Consider the following 22001-nt stretch of genomic DNA (forward strand, 5'->3'; position numbering starts at 1 on the left):
TGAGCTTCCAATAAAGACATTCAAAGAGAGGAAGAAAGAAGCAGGCTCTGGGGAAACCTAGGACTGCTCCCTTGCTGTGTCTTGGGTCAGGAACTCTATCGTGAGGCCTTACTGGATGGGATCCACATTCTTAGGCATTGAATTAGCTACCTTTCTTGGTATCCTGTGGTGAGACAACCCCAGACACACGGAGACCAATTCCAGAAAGCTCGTTGCTGTGGTGCTTGCTGCTGTTGTTCTGTCTGGTCTGTGGAGACCAATAGACAGAAGGCCAGCTGAGAAGAGGGAGAAGGGAAGATGCCCCAGGTCTGCGAGGAGAAGCCACCGTGGGAAGGTGAACTTGGTCTCTCTGTGGCGGCTGGTGGTTCTAGTGTCTGTTTTTACACCACTAAGCTGCAGTGATTTTTGTGGGAAGTCTAATGGTGTCTGTCTGACGGTCAACCCTCCTTTGGGGGCCACATATCCAGGACCCTTGGAAGAAACTGCTGAGACCAGCAGTGAGGGAGGTGTTCCTGGCTGCTCTGCACAGGCAGCCCCTGCTCCTTTGGAAGGCTGCAGGAGGAGACACCCATGCATCTGTTGGGAGGTCTGGCGCTCTCCAGGAGGATTAGGCTTTGTTTGGTTTTCTTGGACCTGAGCAGAACTATGTAAAATGATGCTCACACAAGGCTGGGAAAGTGGCTGGGCTGCGCAGCTGGTTGGGCCCCCTAACGAAATTAAAAATAAAGGAGAAACGATGGGAAATTATTGCGAGAAAATCTTCTCCCCATGAAGAAGGGAAGTGGGAGAAGGGAAAAGATAATTTATTGGAGGTTAGGGGAAAGTGCAGGATTAAATGAACTTAACACAGTACAAGAAAGCTAAGAATCCCTAGCCAGTCATGTTCTCTGTGTGCCCCAGGGAGGAGGCCAATGGGCTTATGAGAGGGATAGAGCTGCTAGCAACATATGGAATGGCGCACATGCTCTCAAATAAAGCAGATGGGGCCATGGTAGAGGAAAGAATTGCTCCTTGTACTGCTTTCCAGAGGTTTCTTGAGCAATGATCATAAATTCTTCCTCTGTCTTGGTAAACAGGTCAACACCACCGGGCCCCCTTGCCCAGCTGGCAGGGACAAATCACTGGAGCCCATCACAAAGGTTGGTTGACCTTCCCAAGAGGTCACAGTGGGAGACTGACAGACCCCTCTGTACTGGCCACATTGTGACCTCTCCTGTTTCTCTGTGGAAGATGAAAACTGGGATCATATCTGCGTCATGGGTGTCAAAGAAGTCTCTGGGACCCTCTTTCTCTCTTTTTACTCCCTTCCACTGAATTGTTTACATTCAGAAATTGGAATACGTGGGCACGAGGTCAAATGCCTATAATTCTAGTACTCTGTGAGCTAAAGGATGAAGATCCAGAGTCTAAAGAGACCCTAGTCCTTTCTGTCCCAGAAACGCACACACATACACACACACACACACACACACACACACACACACACACACACCTGCGTAGGGTGTGTACTTTTTGGTCCATCCTGCTCATGCTCATTTAGGGTCCTGCCTCACTCAAGTGTGCCCCATCTGCCAGGATCCTGTAGGTATATTGATGTGTAGTCCCTGATTCCAGGCCAGAAACAATGAAAACTTAGGTGAGGTACTTGCACAAGTTTTCAAGACAAAGACAGAAGTAGAGCCTCAGTTGGCTTGCACACATTCTGTTGCTGTAAGTTCCTCCACAAATTTGAATCTACATGGGCTATCCAAAGTCTATGGGTTTAGTGTCCAGTTCATCTAACCTGTCTGGACATGTCAAAGATCTTTAAAAATATCAATAGTAATGCGAAGTCTCACCAAGATATGTCTTTCGAAGTATATTGACATATGAGAATTCTTATAAGCTCTTCAAACAAACGAAATAAACTGAAAGGTGCATGTACAAATGCACACACACACACACACACACACACACACACTGCAAACTCTACAGAAAGAGTGTCCAAACTATCCCCCAAAGCCTGTTTTGTGAATAATGTGTGACTGTCATCAATCCATGCCCATTTGCTCACAGGAACTTTGAGGACGACACTGAGTGGCTACAACAGAGACCGTGTAGTTCACTAGGCCCAGATGTTGACTCACAGGCCACAGGAAGAACAAACATTCGTCTCTACACTGTGGGCAGCAGGACATAATGATGGAGACACTGTACGTAGATATGAGAAGGGAGAGGAACCCCATCACCCCAGAGTCCACATGAGGTCCCTTGGCAGCTGAGAAGCAAAAATTCCAGCGATATTATCATTTGCTGTGAAGGCTGCCAACACAGCGTTCCTTTCATGCAGAGATATTTTATGTTAAGACAGCAATGATCCAGTCTCAAGGCCTGAATCTATATGACCTTGAGCCTCCTTCCTTACCCCAGACATTTTCTGGGAATCTCAAACAAGATTGTTAACTTTGTTACAGTGCAGATGGCCTGCTTCTCTGAATCCTCTGCTCTACACAGACCTTATCAGCTGCAGTCCTAGCTGGACACCACCCTCAAGAACACCCTGTGAGTTTACACGGAGCTTTAGTCACCTTTGAAGATAGCAGCTTCCAACTCACCAAAACCCTCTACCACATGATGCTGAGGGGCTCTCAGAGGGGCTGCATCCTGCTCCTGGGTGGGTCTTCTGTCCATTAAACCTCTCTCTTAGCCCTCATGGCTTAACATTCATATTAAAAACCCCAACTATGAGTAGCGAGGAGGTTTAGCCGTCGAGAGCACAGACCACTCCTGTAGTGAACCTGAACATGTACACAATTTATTTATTTATTTATTTATTTATTTTTTAAAGATTTATTTATTTATTATGTGTAAGTACACTGTAGCTGTCTTCAGACACTCCAGAAGAGGGCTCCAGATCTCGTTACAGATGGTTGTGAGCCACCATGTGGTTGCTGGGATTTGAACTCTGGACCTTCGGAAGAGCAGTCGGGTGCTCTTACCCACTGAGCCATCTCACCAGCCCCACAATTTATTTTTAAATAATAAAAATAACTCTTGAAAAGTAAAGAAGAAAGTCAACTCTCTCTGTCTCTCTGTCTCTCTGTCTCTCTGTCTCTCTGTCTCTCTCTGTCTCTCTGTCTCTCTCTCTCTCTCTTTGGCTCTCTGTAAAACTCGTTGTCTCACTCTCTCTCTCTGTCTCTCTGTCTCTCTCTCTCTCTCTCTCTTTGGCTCTCTGTAAAACTCGTTTTCTCGGTAGAAATCACAGATTCAGTTTTACTGAGTCGAGATTAAGGGACCTCCCAAGGTTATTACAGGTGACAGGATGGAGCTGCGTTTCTGTCCGTGTCACCTCTGATAACATTTACCTAAGGAAAGATGACTACATGAAGGCTCACTGTGAACCTGTACAAGGGTTCAAAAGTAGGGAACGGATCACATACAATATCCTGGATTCAAACTTTGTATTAACAATAATGATGATCCCTGGCATGTTGTGAGGAACGATCAACGGCATCAGGTTTCAGTTGAGTTGCGTTCTTCACACTCACACTGAACTGTTCCCAACTACCTATAACTCCAGCTGCCAGGGACCACACACCCTCTCTCAACTCCTTGAGCATCCCACATGGACATACTACACATGCACACACACACACACACACACACACACACACACACACACACACTCACGATTTTAAATTAATAAAATAAAATAAACTTTGAAAAGAAAAGTGCCTCACACTGGCTCTCTGATTTTTTTTTCTCGGTAGAAACCAAGGATTCAGTTTTACCTGAGAACACATGAGGATTTATTTTATTAATCTTTGAACCCAGTTCTGTGTTTAAAATGCTTTACCTGGAAATTATTCTATACAAGAACAAAGCAAGTTCTAGCGATGTGGTGAGGGAGCGCACGGGGACCCTCTGATTGACACTTTCATTGAATGTTTAAAACCATCCACTGAAGCTCGCGCCAACATTTCATACGCTGTTGGCTGTTTTAATCTAAATTATTTGATGGAAGAACTTCGCTTTTAGGTTTTCTGATACTGTATCTCTCAAGTTGCATCCTGTATCTTTCTGAGAAGTTTCCAGGCACAGAAAGTTCACATAATCCCAGCATCAGCTTTCTCTATCAGGGTCTGCTTTCTATGTGTCAACACGGACAGGAGGGACCAGCAGACGAGTCCAGGAGCTCAGTCCAACTCTGCAACCAGAACCTTCCAACATGTCAATAAATCCTGCTACAATTCCAGGAAAAATAACCAGCAGTGGGTCTCAACATCATGTGGACGATTTATGTCCCTGAACTGGAATTTTGATTTGACCTTGGAGGCTACTTTCAGGAGCCAAGACACATTATAGGAGGTGGTGTGTGTGTGTGTGTGTGTGTGTGTGTGTGTGTGTGTGTGTGTGTGTGTGTGTGTGTGTGTGTGTGTGTGTGTGTGTGTGTGTGTGTGTGTGTTGATGAGGCCAGAGGAAACTGGGGTAAAGTAATGCAGAGCAGATGCAGGAGTTGGTTGATGCCAACTCAAGCCAGGTGTGAGGTTTGGGTTGGTGACTTGGGGAGAGCAAGTTCCATCCTTTAAGTATGCTGATTGCCTGGGGACAGTGGGTGAACGGTGAATTCGAACTTGAGGTTTGCAGTTGCTTGTTGTCCAGCTTTTCCTGCCTCCGACATGACATCGAGTGTAGAATATGCACAGGTCAGCAGGATGTGTCTCCTTTCGCACCTGAACAGGGGATTGTTATTTAAGATGCTGGATAACCAAGTGGGTGTCCATTGAAAACAGACTTGTGGAATTTCCCAGACTTCTTGCAAATAATCCACAACACTTTGTCAGGGTGGAAAAACCTGAATCTCTTCTACTCCGTCTGGAAAATATACACAGTACGGTCTTTGTGACTTGGCAGGCCACGATGACCCCTGCTCTTGGCTGGGCTCTGTAGCAATGAACTCAATGACCTTGAGAGATCAGATGCCTCAGGGGTCTCTGCCTGCTCATCTGTGGGTGGGGGGCTGTGGCAGGCTGGGGCTTGGGGAGGGGGTAGCCTTTCTCCTCAGATTTCCCGAAAGTCAGATGACCTCGGACGTGAGGTACGATTAGGCAGATGTGTCCACGTTGGCTGCCAGCTTCTGTGAGGCCTAGAGAGAGGAGACAGAGTGAGCAGCCGACTGCAGAGGGGCAGGGAGGGCCTCTTTCCCTTGGCAGGCAAAAACTGCAATCAGGGGGCCCCGATGAGGGACTCTCTCAAGAATCTGCAGCTTTAGTGTTCTTGATTCATGATGACCAGGCTCTTTGGAGCTGACTCTTCTCCCAGCCCAAGTATCTGATTCCAGTTCTGATCTTCAAGAGGCCTCTCAGACCCCAGTTTGCAAAGTCAGCTCCTTAGTATATGTCTGCCAAGGGAACCCAAATCCTTCAACAGGGTCCTCAGTCACGTGTGCAGGGTAACCCCAATGTTCTCTGTGTAGAGATGTGACAAGGATTCAGGGATATCTGGACCAAGTCCCCAGACTGTGTTCACTGCAGGCAATCAACCAAGGATACTGATTTCATTTGCGACAGGGTCTCAAGAAGCCCAGGGTGACCTCAAACCTGCTACGGAACAAAGGCTAACTTAGAACTTCTCATCCCCCTGCCTCTACCTCTCAATTCTACCTGTGTTGACAATCAGGTGCCCCAAATCCTCCAAGGTTCCTGTTTTCCTCACCTAATTTGTATAACTGTGTGTGGTATCTGCAGAATCTGATGCCCACTCTCACCTTGCCCCAGTCCTCCATCTGGAAGCCCCATTTGGTCCTTTCCATGGCTTCTCTTGTTAGGCTTCCCGTTGGGTTGGCCAATGGAAGCAACATGGAGGGTGGGCAAGTCAGAAGAAAATGGGGGAAAGGTGGAGGACCAGGTGGGGATACGAAGGGAGAATGGCTGCATCTTTCACAGTCTCTACAGCCCCACTAAAAGCCAGGGGTGTAATGATTTCTTCTTAGCACCCTTACCTTGCCAACTGCACCCCCTTCTCCTGAACAAGGCCTGAATAGCTCTGTCCACTAGCTTACCAGGTCCGTTGGCCCTGGCTGATTCTGAGTTACAACTCCTGTCCATGGAGGTGAGGTCACTCTAGGGGGACAGGTTGGAAAGAACACTGCAGAGAACATGAAGGGACACAAGGGTCACCCAGGCAGAGGTGAGAGTCTTCAGCTCAAACAGCCCAGGATGCTGTCGGGCCACTAGCCAGTGCTCTAGCTGGTCAGTTAAGAGAAGCTGCTGTGGGGGTGGGGTAGCACTGGGCCAGCAGACAAGGGGACCACTGCTACAAATGCTCAGAAGTTGGGGACACTCCATCAGAGAGAAAGAGAGAGAGAGCAACAACAAACCTTGTATCTCAAGAGAGAAAGAGCAGGGGACAGAAGACTCAGGTGGGAGGGTCCGTGCCAGGGCTCAGAGGCCTGCAGGGTCAAAGACAATGCTGAACTGGAGGCCAATCAGGAATCCATTTTCAAAAGAGCACCCCCTGCTGGTGGAGAATGGTCTGTGAGGAAGGGAGAAAGAAGGGAAAAGAGAGGGAAGGAAGGGTATGGCGGTGGCTTATTCTGAGGTAGGGGACAGGCAAGAAGGGACAAATGCATTCCTGGAGAAGGGCTGGCCTTTTCACAGCCTCTTCTGCCCTTACCATGGTGCACGTTTTCCAATTTAAATTTGAGCTAAATTAAACTAATTTCGCTTCATGGAACCTCAGAATTAACGGATGGTCCAATGACCTCAAAAGAGCTGAAGTGAAAGAATACAAGTCCTCGCGCGGTGGGATAATGGAAAATGTTTATGGGTTCTGACCTGCTCAGCCACCGCTGGGTTTGTGAAATTAGCACATTTGGGTACCAGTGTGTATTTCTCCTCCTCCAAACAAAACAAGAACAACAGATAGGGGTGTGTGCCCCTGGCTCCCATGGGCACCCTGGCACTGTGTTTGCAGGTGTCAGCACCTGCTTCTGTTATCTGTGCCTCTCATCTGCCCCTCTCTGGCAAGGCAGCTCCCAGGGGAAAGCACGGCCTTAATTAAATTATCGAGAATTATTTTAAGTTTCATGTTCTCCCTCATGTTACTAAAAAGTGTTTGCTGTCATAATGAAGACCGCATGTGCCCTGGATCTAATTATTAAACCGTTAGATTGTTTTATAATTCCTATTAGCTGCTTTGGTGAGAAAAGGCAGATGTATTCTTTCTTTCTCGCTTTGACATTTATTTTCTGTCAATGTGGTTTGTCTCCGCCTGAAGGAGCTGAGCACGTATAGTGGTCTTAGTGGGGGCTGGAGGCTCGCTGGCTGGAGCTGGGCACTGGCAGCCCCGCCGCCCATTGACTCCCCACCCCCACCCCGTGTCGGCCTGGAGTAGGAACCCAGGCTAAGTTCCTCGAAACTGTTTCATTCTGTCCCAGAGTGACTGACTGGCCTTATTGCTGGGGCACACCCACCGGTCCCTTGGGACCTCATGCCAGGCCTGCCTACTTTCCTTAACGCCTCTAAATGTCTAGTCTATAAAAGATCAACATAAAACAGCCCAAGTAGAATAAGTAGATGTTTGATTACATTCTAGAAGGTTCTATTACTTCAACTAGGAAGCTTCGAGGCACTCCCTCGTCATAAAGTTTAAGTCATCACAGCTAACTAAGCAAAACAGATGTGTCTCCAAATGCAAGCTAAAACATTATAAGAAAACAGAGGACAAATTACAGTAATTTGTGGTGCCTGTGGATGTGTGTGTAAAATCACGAATAATTGGAAGCAAGATTAGTGAAGTCTTTTCAGAATGTTCTACCGTGAAATATGTCCTGGAGCGGAGTGTGTGTGTGTGTGTGTGTGTGTGTGTGTGCGCGAGCGTGCCAGCTTTGGGGTTTGCAGTTGCCAAGATCTCAAGGCCTTAAACACTGGTCCTAGGGTGAGGCTCCCATGCTGACTGCTTCAGTAGTCCCCCTAGGGAAGAGATCATCTGCTGTGTGCCTGCCCCCCCCCCCCTCAAAGCAGGGCTTGTTAGGCCCTAGGCCCAACTGTAATTCGATTTTTGTTCCCCTGAGACAGCGCTGATTAGAGCCGTCAATTAACTGCATCAGTTCCAGGAAAAGCTGGAGTTGCAGGCAGCCTGGTGTGCTTCAAGATACTCGAAGGGTATGTGGGCTACAGGTGCAGGAATGCTAGGAGCCCGTCGGCTAGGGCTGACCTTAGGCTGCAAACAGACAACAGCTTTATTCTTTCCTGAGACCTCATTGCTGAGAGCTGTGGCCCCCATTCACTCCAGTGCTGGATACTCAGAGAGAATGGAAGGAGGTGGGGGTCAGGTGAGGTGGGGGTGCTGGCAGTGTTGGTGGCTGCAGATGCCTGTGATTGTTAGAACTATCTCCTGGTACTCATTCTTAGCATGGACATGCCAGCCAAATCCTCCCCTGCATGCCGGAGGGCTCCAGGGTTAGGCGTGGCCATGTTATTCTGCGTCTGGGTCCTGAGGCTGCCAGCAGCACCTTGGTTTCTGCATCCCAACACATGGAGCTGATCACCCCCAAGCAGATGCTGCATTCAGAGGCCTCGGAACCTCATTGTGAACCATTTGGGAGAAACCCAAAGACTTCCCCTCCTATAAAGGCAACTCTGGCCAAGAGTAATGTCAGCAGCCCTTCTCAGGAGGACCCCAAAGTTGCTTAGCAGAAAGCCCACGGTACTTTCTCAAAAGCTGGAGGCCAACTCAAGGAAGCCAAAGTTAGAAGCTCAGTGAGCATAGACCAGAATGCCATGCTCGACTCAATCCCCAGGCTACAGAAAGACAGACACCCTCACAGGCCCTTGAAAGGCAAGAGATGGCTCAATAAGTGGGTTAATTTGCATTTAATACAAGTACAAATTGCAGCAACCTCCAACCATAGCAACGAGCAATTACATTAGGCTGAAATTAAATGGGGGAGGGGGTTAGGGAATACAAGTCCCTTCTTGGCTTTGAGAACAGAGGGAGAATGAATGACCCTGTGACTTCATGGACAAGTACAGAACTCCTTGCTTGAAAGAACACACTCCTTAAAACACACACACACACACCTATTTGTTTATTTTATACACACACACACACCTGGGTGTGTGTACACCATGTGCATTCAGCAGCCTGTGAAGGCCAGGAGAGAGCAACAGAGTCTCTGGAACTGAGCTAACAGAGCATGATATGAGCCACTGTGTGGGTGCTGGGAATCACATCTTGAGTCCTGTACCGGAACAGCCAGTGCTCTTAGCCACTGAGCTGTCTCTCCTGCCTTGGAAGAAGTCGTTGTTGGTGCCAGTGCCTCTCCTTGAATGGTTGACTATTGTACAGAAGCCCATGACTTCATTGAACCTAACTGTGTCATTTGTAGCCCAGTATGACTACGGTACCGCATGTGATCTGTGCCTCTGGGATTCTTCCTCTATTTCTTCCTGTTGCGGGAGCTAGAGTCAGAGTTTAGGGCCTGACATCCCCCCAAAAGGCCAGGTTATGCTACCCATTCCCTACAGGCCAATTAAACACCTAGTAAGAACCAGGAAAAAAATGTGATTTATTCAGTACAACTACATTGGGAAGATGAATAGAGTCCTAGTGACCCCTAAGTCCATCTGTGGAGTCCTGACATAAGATTTAAGTGTAAATAGAAAAAGGCACGAGGTCTGCACAGTTTAGCAGTCCTGTTCTAGCTGTGGCCACGTGCACCACTGACCCATCACTGTCTCAGGTCCCACTCATCACTAACCCGTCACTCTCTGGGCTTTACTATGTTCTATAAGATGGTTTGACAAGCTGTCAGACCTGTGTGAAATCTCTTTCCAGGAGACAAGGTCTCTCTCTGGCTGGCACAGGCTTCAGTGTTTTCCAAGCATCAAGTTCCTGGGCAATTCCAATTTCTTGGGATCCCTTGTCTTGATAGTCTTGTACCACTGTAACCAAAGGAGGGACTTGTGTCTTTTTAGCATATTTTCATTCCTTCCAAGACAGTTCCACCACATCACTCCCATCCGGTCCCTTTCTCAGACCATGACTTTTGTATTCCTCCCCACCCACCAATTTAACTGGCATTTTACTTAAGATATAACACTTGGGCAATGCAGTTCACAAATCTTGGTTGGCAATTTTTTCTTTTTAAACCTATGATGGCACCCTCAGTAAGGCATTAGACACTTCGGCCCTCCTGGAAGCTCACTTTTCATTGTCTTCAGAATCAATAGCACGCCAGAGGCAAGCCCTTTCGATTGACACAAAAGGCACAGTTGGGACAGTCTTTTATCTCAGAAAGGTTTTCTTTTTTACTTCCCAAACTTCTCTTCCATTTTACTGAGGCTCAGAAAAATCTAGAATACTCTCAAGGGGCAAAGCACAAATGAGATGGGCTTCAAAGGTTCCTTAGCCATGACAGAAATACCCAACACTGAAGCAGATCTAAGTCCTAGTAACAGGGGGTGGGGGGCATGGGGCCATCCGGGAGGTCCATTTCAGCAATGAGGTCCTTGGGTCTCTTAGGCGATGCTTTCAGAGGTCCCAACGCTGCATTTCCAGGAGATTTATTATCTTAAATTATCTTAATTGTTTCATGAATGTGAACTTGATATAAAGTAGCTTCCTGAAGTACATGGCCGAGGAAGGGAAAGAGATTAATGACCTAATCAAGCATTTGGAAACAAGTAGCCCTGCCTCGTGGACAGAGCACGCCACAATCTTCATTTACAAACGTAATTATATTGATTGGGGAGATGTATTCCTTTGTTTCAGAGAGTGGGTCTTATAGTTTGAGAGCATTTAGCTGAATTGATGGGATTGTATTTAAAATGCTATCTTCCTAATTGTATCAAAATGCAATTTTCAGGCTTTTACTGCAGAGAGGGTTGGGTTTCTGGAGTCTTCTATCGCTCTGATGCTAATGTGGGGTGACCACTGGTAGTGTCAGGACAGGAAACATAAAGGAAGAGAGATCTATGTGTAGACAACAGCCTATCTGGTCATATAGAAGAAGCCAGGGCCTTGAGGTGGGGGTCAGGATAGGAAGTGGGAGGCTCTGGAAGCCCCTTGAGAATCATGCCCAACTCCAGAGTTGGACAGACTCTGCCTTACTCCCCAATACCACATTTCCTACTCAGCATTGAGAATGTGGGGGAGGGAGCGGGGGTGTGTTTTAAAGATTTGTCATGAGGTGTTTTAGTTCTCCAAGGGAGGGTTCGATTTTTGGAAGTGGCTCGTTTGAAGCTGAGATTTGAGGTGATAAGCTGGAAGAATGACAGTCTAGCATATTCTAGACAGAGAAGTGAACCCCAAGTTGTGAAACTGATTCCCTGGCATGGCTTTAAAAGCTCACACACTGTACCACATACTGGGTACAGTCTTCTGTTCACTAAAAAACATAATTAACATAAGAAAGAAAATGTGCAAATTGAAAGTGCCATACAGTGGGCTCTCTCTCTCTCTCTCTCTCTCTCTCTTCCCTCCCTCTATTATTTGTGTGTGTACCTGAGTTCTTGTCTGTAAGGAAGTCAACACTAGGCGTCTTCTTCAAGTGCTCCCCAAGGATCTGTGTGTCTCTGCCCCTCCAGTACTGGGATTGCACGCATGTGGCACCGGGCCTGGATTTTAGGTGGGATTTATGCTGGAGATCAGACTTGGGTCCTCATTTCTGCATGGCAAGTTCTTTACTGACTGTGCCATCTCTCCTACCCTTTACTGCCTGGTTTTCATCCTATAGTAAAATAGACTTTAATAAACAATTCTGTGTTGAAGGTTTGGGAGGGCAGAAAGGGCTCCTGTCTTTCCCTCCGGGGTTCTCCTCCTAGACAATTATCAGAAGGACAGGAGAGCTAGGAAACAAACACACAGTTATCCTGTGCAGATGTCAGGCCTGGACTACATAGCACGGAGTAAACTGCACGCAGACTTGGAAACAGCCTGAGGGCCTGTGGGGTGTTCTGTCACCTGCATCTCATCAACTCAATCACAAACTCAGTCGTGTCTGGGGCTCCTCCAGAGAGACACAGCCGTGTTCATGTGATATTGTGGGGAAAATGAGGAACAAACTTCCGGGATCCCTCATAGGTCTGGGTGGAGGCTGATTCCACAGGAAGGAACACTGCCAGGGCTCTTTAAATCTGTGATTGGTGTCATTATAAAAGCAGAAAGTATGTCACAAGTATGTTCACAAGCAGTGGCACTCTGCAGGCCCCCGTCTGAAGGAGGATGCCTTTTCTCTGTGTATACTACAGCAACAGCTCAAGGTCATTGGGTGCTGGGAAGCAGATGTTTGGATGTAGATCTCTAACAACACATACTTGACCATCTTTAGGGAGTTTTCTGTAAGATAGCTCACACTCCTAAGCACCACAGGAGAACATTTTACCCTCACCCCATGGAACAGGGAGGAACCTGGATACCCGGGCCTTTGGGGCTCTTCCTGGTGTCCACAAGTAGGACAGATTCCGTGTAGGCCTTCCTGTCTCACATCCTGAACCTCATGGAAGGAGAGACTCAGAAAAACTCTCATCCACACGCAACCTCATGTATAACAGGGCTCACCCAGTCTGGGGGGCAACCCTCAAGACACCTGTTACCTGCTTAAGTGTGTACCATGGGAGGTGGAAGATGGAACCCCAGCTTTAAGCTAGATGGGGAACTCAGCTCAACAGAACCAAGCTTGGGGTACTGGAACTTAGGGTACCAGTTTTGTCCTTGTGTGAGCTGTGTAGGAATATCCTACACAGCACCATGTCTGAGTGTCTCCTCTCAGCTGCAGAGAGCTGTGTCTTTGCTTTTCAGTAAGCTTTGCTTGCTTGCTGTTAAAAGGACAAAAGGAATGCTCTCTTCTCTATTCTACTTTTTAAATGGAAACACACAGTCCTTTTGATCTATCTGTTGCTGTCTTTTATGGAGCTTGAAAAACAGTCAAGTATCTGGGTAATTTAAGAAAACCTCGGAGCAACTAGCTGGTAATTGGCAATGAAGATAACCTGGAGAACACAGGAGAGAAGGGTGGGGATTGTGACAAAGTCAAAGAGTTGATACTCCTGCCAAACCGAGGTCTGGTTAAAATTAAGAGTTACTATGTAGCAAAGCAGGCCCTGAGCACTTGCAGATACAGTGTCAGTCTGGGAGATTGAAGAACTGTGGGGAAAGCTTCCCATGTTACAATATAGCATGAGGCAAGGCCTGCTGCTGAGCACTTGTCATCCCAGAGACTGGAGATTAGGTAGGAGGATCCAAAGTTCAAGGGCAGTCTTGGCTACAGAGCAAGTTCAGTGCCATCATGGGTAACTTAGTGGGACTCTGCCTCAAAAAGGGGGGAGGGATGGGGTGTAGCTTGCCTTGTATTCAATTCCCAGGACTGGGAAAAAAAAAAGAGAAAGGTTTCATTGCTTTATTTTGAAAACCCTTTTGAAAGGACCTGGGGAGAGAGAGCACAGTGGATAGAGCCCTTGCTATGAACACCTGTAGACCAGAATTCAGCATTCACTGTGACCTGTGTGTAATTCCAGCATTCAGAAGGCAGTAGGTGCACACAGCCACACACATGCACACTCACACGCACCCAAGAGGAAGAGGGAGAGAGCGAGCTCATCAAGAATGTTTTGAAGGTTTTTAGAAAAATCACACCAACTAAGTGTTCTGGTTTGGTTTCCCAAATAAGCAGACCCCTAAGACAAGAGTTCAGACGTGAATGCTTTTTTGAGAGGCAATATTAGGCAATACTCAAGGGAGGGACGGAGGGATGGAGGGAGGGAGAAGGCAGCCTCAGGTGTATCTATCCGGACGCCTGCTCTGGCCTGCTGAAGCTCCTTTGGAGGACTGCTTAGACAGGGTGACAAACAATAATTTCTACAGCACGCATGGGCCTTTGACTGAGAAATGTCCTTCATAGACGCAGACATCTGAACGTCTAGTCCCCAGTGTGTGGTGCTGTTTGTGGAGGCTCAGGGAGTGCGGGAGAAAGTGTGGGAGTGGGGAGGCTTTAGGAGTGAAAACCTCCTCAAACTTCCAGGCTCCTCTCTCCCTACTTCCTGTTTGTGGTTGAGCGTGTGAACTCCGTTCTAGCCCCAGCTGCCAGGCTGGATTCTTCTCCAGAAATGTGAACCCAGAGAAACCTTTTCTTCTGTCAATGGCCTTGGTCAAGGTGTCTCATCATAGCAACAGAAGAGTAACAAAGTCAATGCCTGTGGAGGGAACTTATTTCTTCTGCTAAACAACTGTAAAATAGAATAAAATGAGAACAATGTGGAAGATGAGAGGACCTCCATTGTGTTTTATTGTATTTGTGTGTGTGTGTGTGTCATATGCATGTGGGTTCTCATGAAGACTAGAGAGTGTCAAATCTCCTAGAGCTACAGTTACACATGGTTTTGATTGACCCAATGTGGGTGCTGGGAACTGAACCTGGGTCCTCTGCAAGAGCAATAGGTCCTCTTAAGTATGACATCATTTCTTTAGTCCCAGGAGCTGACTTTAAAATGGCCAGTTGCACCAGCATGAACAGTTGGAATTTTGGGACCAAGCTGATGGAGGCGTTTGAAAGGCTCTCACTGCACTATACAGCCCAGTCTAACCTAGACTACTGATACACACAGTTCACAGCTTAGCAAGGACAGTTGTCTTGGTGCTCCGCACACACTCTGACCAAGCATCGCCAGCTCTAGCAACCTGTGGATCAATGCACATTGCCAGCCCAACGAAACCGGAAACTCCTGCCAGAGACCAACTGTGAAGACCAGCCCATGTTCCGAGGTGCGGGGAACCTTGCAACCTGAGGTCTCTGCTCCATTGCAGAGCAAAGCCAGGAGGCCCACAGCCAGCCCAGGAGGAAACAACCTCTGTGTCACGTATTTGACCTTTCCTGGATTTGCCTTCTTTCTTTCAAAGGGCCAGAATGAACTCATTTTCATAGAAATTGCATTATTTAAATAAATAGAAAGCTTAAGTTCTGTACCCTGCTCCTAAACCATGCCAATTAGTCCCAGGCATTAAAACCACTTAAAAAACTGCCCTGAAGATGTTGTGCTGGGGCAGTGTGGCCAGAGGCGTCCTTCTGTTCCTTATCAGCAGTGGCAGATGATAAACTGGCCTCTGCAATAAGACACCTTCTTTACTAATAGACCATTAAGCTGTCTAAAGCTGTCTAAAGCTGTCTAAAGCAGAGGCCCCACCAATTAAACAGGAAATGCCATCTCCAGGGCCTGGGATCTTTCCAGGCCTGTGCAAGATGAGATCAGATGAAGAATTAGGCCTTTTGCTGACACCAAGGTTTTTTTTTTTTTTTTTTAGAACTTGCAGTGTGATCATGGTATGTATCTATGGCTGGCCTCAAACTTAGATCTGCCCTTTGCCGCTTGATTTTGGAGACTGCAGGCACCTCACCTGGCTGCATCACATTGGATTTAGTTTTCCAAGGTACCTCCATATCAATAATCTAAAAAGAGCCCTGTGGGAGAGATTTGGGCATAGTAGTTATGTCACCATTTGGGGACATCGAAACGAGACTTGTGGGTGTGTGGATCTGCCGAGATTGGGTCCCTGCCCAGACAGGTTTCTTCCCTTTGTTACAACCCGATCTTGGTTGGGTCTGCTCAAATGGAGACATCTTGATACACCGAAGGGAGTGCTGGAGGGCCTAGGACTTTCCACAAGCCAGCCATTCCAGCTAGTGGCACATGGCTGCTAAGGGCTGTGCTGTGTATACAGCTTTGCCATTCCAATGAACATCATCAGCCAGCCCTGGGAACCTGTGACCTCACTACCAGCTTGTCAGGGTTTTTCCGGAGTACCTCCATGTGGCCGGGGACTCTGATGGAGATGATTTCATAACAGGTCCTTGGGACTGAAAGCAAAAGGAAGCATGGAAGCAAACCTCACATGAGGCGCTCACTCATGACGTGGACAGCTCATGTTTGTGTGAAGGTTTAACTGCCCTCTCTTTGTAGCTGTCTTCATGGCCACTGGATCCCATGTGGGAATGTTTTACCCTACTTCTCACCTTTGGGATGCTGGATAACGTCTATGGACTTTTCTGGTTGTCCCAAGGAAGGTACAGGCTGTTGATGGAATACAGCAGATGGGAGTGGTGCTGCTTCTGGGCCCATGGTATGCACCATGTCCCCAGTATGGACAATGGTGTGGCTCCAGGCCTAGAAGTACTGCTCTCTGACTCCGTCTTAACAATTGACATAGCAAACAAGAAAAAAACAGAAGGGGCTTAGGGACTGTGAGCATTAAACGGAAAGATATGCTGGTAAGCATAGCAGGGCTTTGGTAGCTCTCTGCAGGGAGAAGGATTTTCCTGTTGAGAGGCCATTAGCTGGTGTGCTTCTGCCCTATTTTAGGTAAGAAGATTCTCACCTCAGTCAAGAAGTATGGATCAGGAGGGAACAGCCTCCAGCCTCTTCCAGTGCTACCCAGTCTCTGGGTGTAAGTGGGTCCTTGCCATTCTTGGGTTAGCTCTACTCCGTGGCTTCCTATAAAATGTCTACTGTGTTGGCTGCTATGGACCACTACTAGGTGGGGAGGGTTGGGTGGGGAGAGGATCCAGTAAGAGTCCAAGAGGTGCTAAGGAGCAGAGAGAGAAGAGCGAGAACCTGGAAAGAGTGATTCAGGGAGTGAGAGAAAGAGGCAGAGATGGGCTCAGTAGGACACTAGGCTTCTCCAGTGGTACATGACCTCCAAACCCTCAGGAAACATTTTCTGAAATTATATGTGACGGATCTTGATGTTTCTTCCTAAAGATGGTGCCCACTGACAGTCAGTTATGTTCATTTCTGTCACCCTCCTTATGACAGCTTACCCAGACATTGGCAGCAAGAAGGAGGGGGATGTACGCCGTGTCCCTAGGGCCTTGCATTGGCTCCAGTTCCTTGACTGTCACTTCTGCTTTCTGTATATGTGAGTACATTCTGGTAAACTACTCAAGCACACACAGGAAGGGATGATTATTCAAGGCTGAGATGGGCTGTTGTGGACGCACCTCTAAAGTACATCTTGTTTCTCTCTCCTAATTGGGTTTTCACACACTAACTTCATTCGAGTGAAAATGGAGACCGAGTGCCCAGTGATGGCTGCATTGATAATGTTAATAATATTTGCTGTGTCCAGATAGGCTTCCTTTGATCTAGGGCTTAAGAAGAGGGAGGAAGGGGAGGTTATAAATAATTCTTACAATGGAAGTGTGGATCCCACAATAAACAGATGCCATGTTCAGAGCAGAAGGTCTCCTGTGTGTCTGCTGAGAAATTACTCCTCTCTCAGACACTGGGCAGACCCACAAACCCCAATTCCCAGGCCCTGCAGCCGTGACCCCTCCATTTCCCTGTTCCCCAATGAGTGGTGCTGGGTGATGAGTTTGTTTTATTTTTAATTTTATATGTATGAGTGTTCTGCCTGCACGTATATTTGTACATCGCTTGCATGCATGGTGCCTGAGGAGGCCACAAGAGAGTGTCTGATTCCCTGAGACTGGAGATAAGGACAGTCAGAAGCCTGGCGCCATACAGTTGCCGGGAATTGAACTCAGATCCTCCAGAAGGAAGCCTAGCCAGTGCTCTTAACCTCTGAGCCTTCTCTCCAGCCCAGGGCGACACATGTTGAGTCTTCTTTACTCTTTGTTTGTTTTCCTTTGAGACAAAGTATCACCCCATAGTTCAGGCTATCCTTCTGCTTCTGCCTTCCAAGAGCCGGGTTTATAGGTGAGGGGCACCATACTTGGCTTCTTTCTGGTTTGACATGAACAACCAATCCACATCCAGCATGGTCACTTAGCTCAGTTGACAGAGTCGACTTTGGGGCTCGAGTAGCTCACCAGGTCTAGTTGGGTAAGATACCAGTTTAGTTGCTGCCTTGGAAAAAGACTTCATTGAGAGGGATCTAAACAGGAAATTGGAATTTCTCAAATGATTCATTATCTGCAACAACATCTTAATAATTCGACAAGGGGTCAGTCTTCTGAGTTCGGTAATTAAACTGAAAAAGAACAGCTTCGCCCAATGGTTGCTGGCGGTAATTTGTTCTGACATCTAATGGTATACGCATGGCAGGAAGAGGAGGGTGGGTGACAAGGTAGACCAGAAACCAGACAAACAGCCTTGAGCTTGCTGTTGAATGGTCCCTGTTCACTTAGGGCAGCTTTTGCTGGCTGGGGCCACAGTGGCTTTTGGCAGGCAGTCCAGGCAATCTTTCCAAATTGTAAGACAATTAAACAAAAATGTGTGTTTCCATTTGTTTCAGTACTGGTAAATGCAGTTTCCTGAGGGCTTGCCAGAGGAAGGAATTAGCCTCCGCTTTCAGAGAGGCTGAGGGGTACTTTTGAAACTTCTGTAGGAACAAGGGTACTGGGAGACAGAGGGAGATGGAGACCCATGGAGGACCAGAAAGAGAAACAAGCTGTCATTTTCCCCACACTCTGCAGATGTTACCCCAGGAGGTGCCCTGCCTGGTTTAAGGAAGAGAACCCAAGATTGCTTGGTTTCTCTAAACTGGAGCCTTCCTCTCACACACCTACCAGCACCTAAACTGCCTCCACTGTGGCCAGTCTCTAACAGCCGACCTGCAGACCAGGATCCCACAGGACGAGACAAAGGCACTGCTCACCCAGCCTCATTCGCAGGGCCTCACGTGTTTGGGGCTGGTGCCCAGCTTTCTGGTTGTCAAGTTCTGCTCTCAATTTTCCTTTTCAGAGATAATCACGCAAACAATTTCGTGTGTCTTTCACGCAGAGAGAGAAACAGCAGGTTTAGCAGGCCTGAACGCCGCCCCTGGGTGGTTATTGGCAGATCTTTTGTAAGTCAGGAGAGCTGTTCTCCTCCACCACCCTCCTAACCCAGCATCCCTCTCTGTTCCCATCCTTGTGTTCCTTTGAGACTTCCAGGGGATGACTTCCTCTGCATTTTCCCAGGTCCCTGTATCTCTCTGACTAGCTCTTTTTCATATCTCAGGGTGTAGAATACCTTCCCCTCTGTGTTTCCAAGCCCTTACCACGTTTGTCTTTCGTGGCAGACATATTTGTTATGCTCTCAACCATGGGCAGAGGGCACAGGGCAGAAGCACGACGACCAGTCTTGTCTGGGAGAACGTGGCCCAGTTGTCATGGAAACAGACTGTTTTAGTTGCTTGGTGGGCTGAGCAGAGCTGACAGGTCCTTTGGCTGCCATCTTGTCTCTCATGAGGAGCTCTACCCTGGGGATCACATACAAGTTCTTTGCTAGGAAGATCATACCAAGAAACACCAGGACAGGATGGAGAATGAGACAAGGAAGGCAAGGTGACAATGAACTGTGTCCCTACCTAGCAAGGGATCCATGTGTGCTCGTGGAGCATCCTTACCAATCTGGGTAAGGAGCCAAAGTGAGGAGGCCAGGCCGCTTCCTCCCTGTCTGCTCATCAGCAAAGAAAACTCAGTGTAGACTCCTGGGACACACACACACAGGGTATTGCTGTCATTCATGGTCAGTGTTCCTTGGCATGTGGCAGCGAGAATGGAGAGGGGACACGATGTCCGCCTCACTCGGTACAAAGGGGAAAATGGATTTCAGCAAACAGACAGACAAATATGACCTACTCTGTGTTGTTCTTCCAAGCTGGTCACTCAAAGCCAGACATGGCTTCCTTTCAAAAGTATCCAAGCCCCTTTTGCTCCTTCCTCTCTTCTTTTCTTGATTTCTTGCCTCCCCTTTCCTTTCCCTTCCTCCTTCCATCTCCCTTCCTCTTCCCACTCCTCCCCCCTTTCTCTCTCCTTCCCCCCTCTTCTTCACAGCCCTATCTTATAGGCTTTGTGCTGCTTGCCTGCAGCAGGACACCGGGAAGACTTGACTCTGGCCTTCTGGATGTCTTTTGGTACACAGTGACAGAACTGTTAGGTTTAACTGAAACGGCAAACTCCATGATGTTAAGCTACTAAGGAATTTTTAAAATACGTAATTTATTTTTAAACAGAGAAAAATTTATATTTACTTCCAAGTTCTGGTCTGGGGTACTCTTTCTGGAACACAGAAGCATATTTACAAGTGGGAATTATTTGCCCACTGTTGCTGTCCACACGCAGGTATGTGTGTCTGGTGGGGATGACACGTCACTCCTGGGAACCCAGGACATGAGAGGAAAACCAGAGGGGCGGTTGCCTTTGCCTTTCAAGGGACCTTCTGCGGTATGAACACAAACACAGCCGATCCATCTTCCCTCCAACTTTAATCATGGTTTGGTGAAAGCCCCAGGGACTCGTTCCCTTGCCTAACCTTCAAGCCAGATTTACAAGTCAAGGAACGTTAAAGTGAATTAATTCCCTTCTTAAATACAAGCACGGGAGAGCACATAAAAGGGAAGAGAGGGCTCTTACTGAAAAGGTTACCAGCGAAGGGCTCTGAATTATTCTTTCCTTTGCTCACCTCCGACGTATTTGAAGCCATATGCACCCAGCCATTTACATAGTTTCTACGGAAAGCCCCTCCCTCTGCCTCTCTCTCAGCTCTGATCCACACACAGCCTTGTCAGGGAGGTACATTCTTCTTCATCATCTTCAAGGGTAGAGCAGGGCAGAGCCTCTGCCTCTCCATTCTGGAATGGGCTTTTAATTGCCTTCCTGTTCCAGATGATTTTTCTGCCGTTAGTTCCGGCGTCTGAGAAGGTAAATGTTTGTGCGCCATGTGCAGTCTGCTGTGCATTTTCTTTGTGGACCCCTTTCATCAGTAGCTCGCTCCAGCAGAGCCATCCCAGCAGAGCTTCTCCCCAGCCTTTCCTATTGCCTGTCAACCAGCCTGGGTTGGAATACATTGATTTCAAGGGAGGTCTGCAGGGAAGGAAGGGAAGATAAAATGCCCACCCTGTTCCTTTCAAACAGTAGACTTGAAAACAACAGGACAGAAAAACATTAGGGAGAGAGAGCAGGAGACCCCATTATCGAACCTTTTCCACATCAGACTGTGGTTTTTAAGTTCTGCCTACAGATACATGCTGGAAAAGCAAGTCCTGGGCTGAAGAATGTTAGGCCAGCCTACAGCCCATGCTGCTTTAGAATGAAAGCGCCAGTTACAGACAGAGAGAAGGAGAGGCCCCTGGAGCCATAGTTTATCCAACGTATTGGATCCAGATTTCAGAAACCACAAAAATGTCTTCCCAGAGAGCAAAGATGGGACACTTACTTTAGAGCTCCCAAAATGTAAACAAACTTGCAATGAAGACAGTCCTGTGAAATTTAGACCATGCTAACCCCAGGACAGTGAGGGCAGCTTCAGTCCGGGCCTGGTTAGGAAAGGTGACTAGTACCTATGTCCAAGGGATGCAGGGGCCTCTGGAATGAAGTTGTTTATCTACCCAGGAGTAAGAGATTCAGAAATTGGAACCAACTTTTTGAGCAGAACAAGAGTGCTTTTAAAATCTGATCCTGATCATTGCACATGCCCAGCTAACTCATCCATCCTGCGAGGCCCTGGCTGGGGACTATCTGGAGCTATTTGAGTTTGTCGTAGATGAACAAATGAAGGCTTTCATCTTTTCAGAGCTCAGGGGCAATGGTAGGACACCAGCAGAGATGCATGAGGCCCAGAGAGGATCTCCTAGTCTCTGCCTAGAAGTAACGGGTAATTCATTTGCCTCCTGCTAGAAGGAAGAAAATGACTCCTACATGTAATGGTTGGTTTGCTCAACTTGGCACAATGAGGAGTCGTCTAGACCAAGTTACCTGTGGACATGTCTGGACACTTGCCTTGTATTAATTGAGGTGGGGAGACGCACACACAGTGGGTGCCTCCATTCCCTAGGAAGAGGATTGATAAGTGTGTAAGAATGAGAAAGTGAGTCGAACAGAAATAGATATGTATTAACTTTCTCTCTCTGCTCTTGACTATGGCTGTGACATGACTAGTTGCTTCAAGTTCCTGCCTCTCTCTCTCTCTCTCTCTCTCTCTCTCTCTGTGTGTGTGTGTGTATGTGTGTGTTTCTCTCTGTCTCTCTGTCCCTCTGTGTGTCTTTCTGTCTGTCTGTCTCTATCTCCTCTCTCTCTCTCTGTC

The sequence above is a fragment of the Mus caroli genome, chromosome 2 (genome assembly GCF_900094665.2).
Source record: "Mus caroli chromosome 2, CAROLI_EIJ_v1.1, whole genome shotgun sequence".
In the NCBI taxonomy this organism is placed as follows: domain Eukaryota; kingdom Metazoa; phylum Chordata; class Mammalia; order Rodentia; family Muridae; genus Mus; species Mus caroli.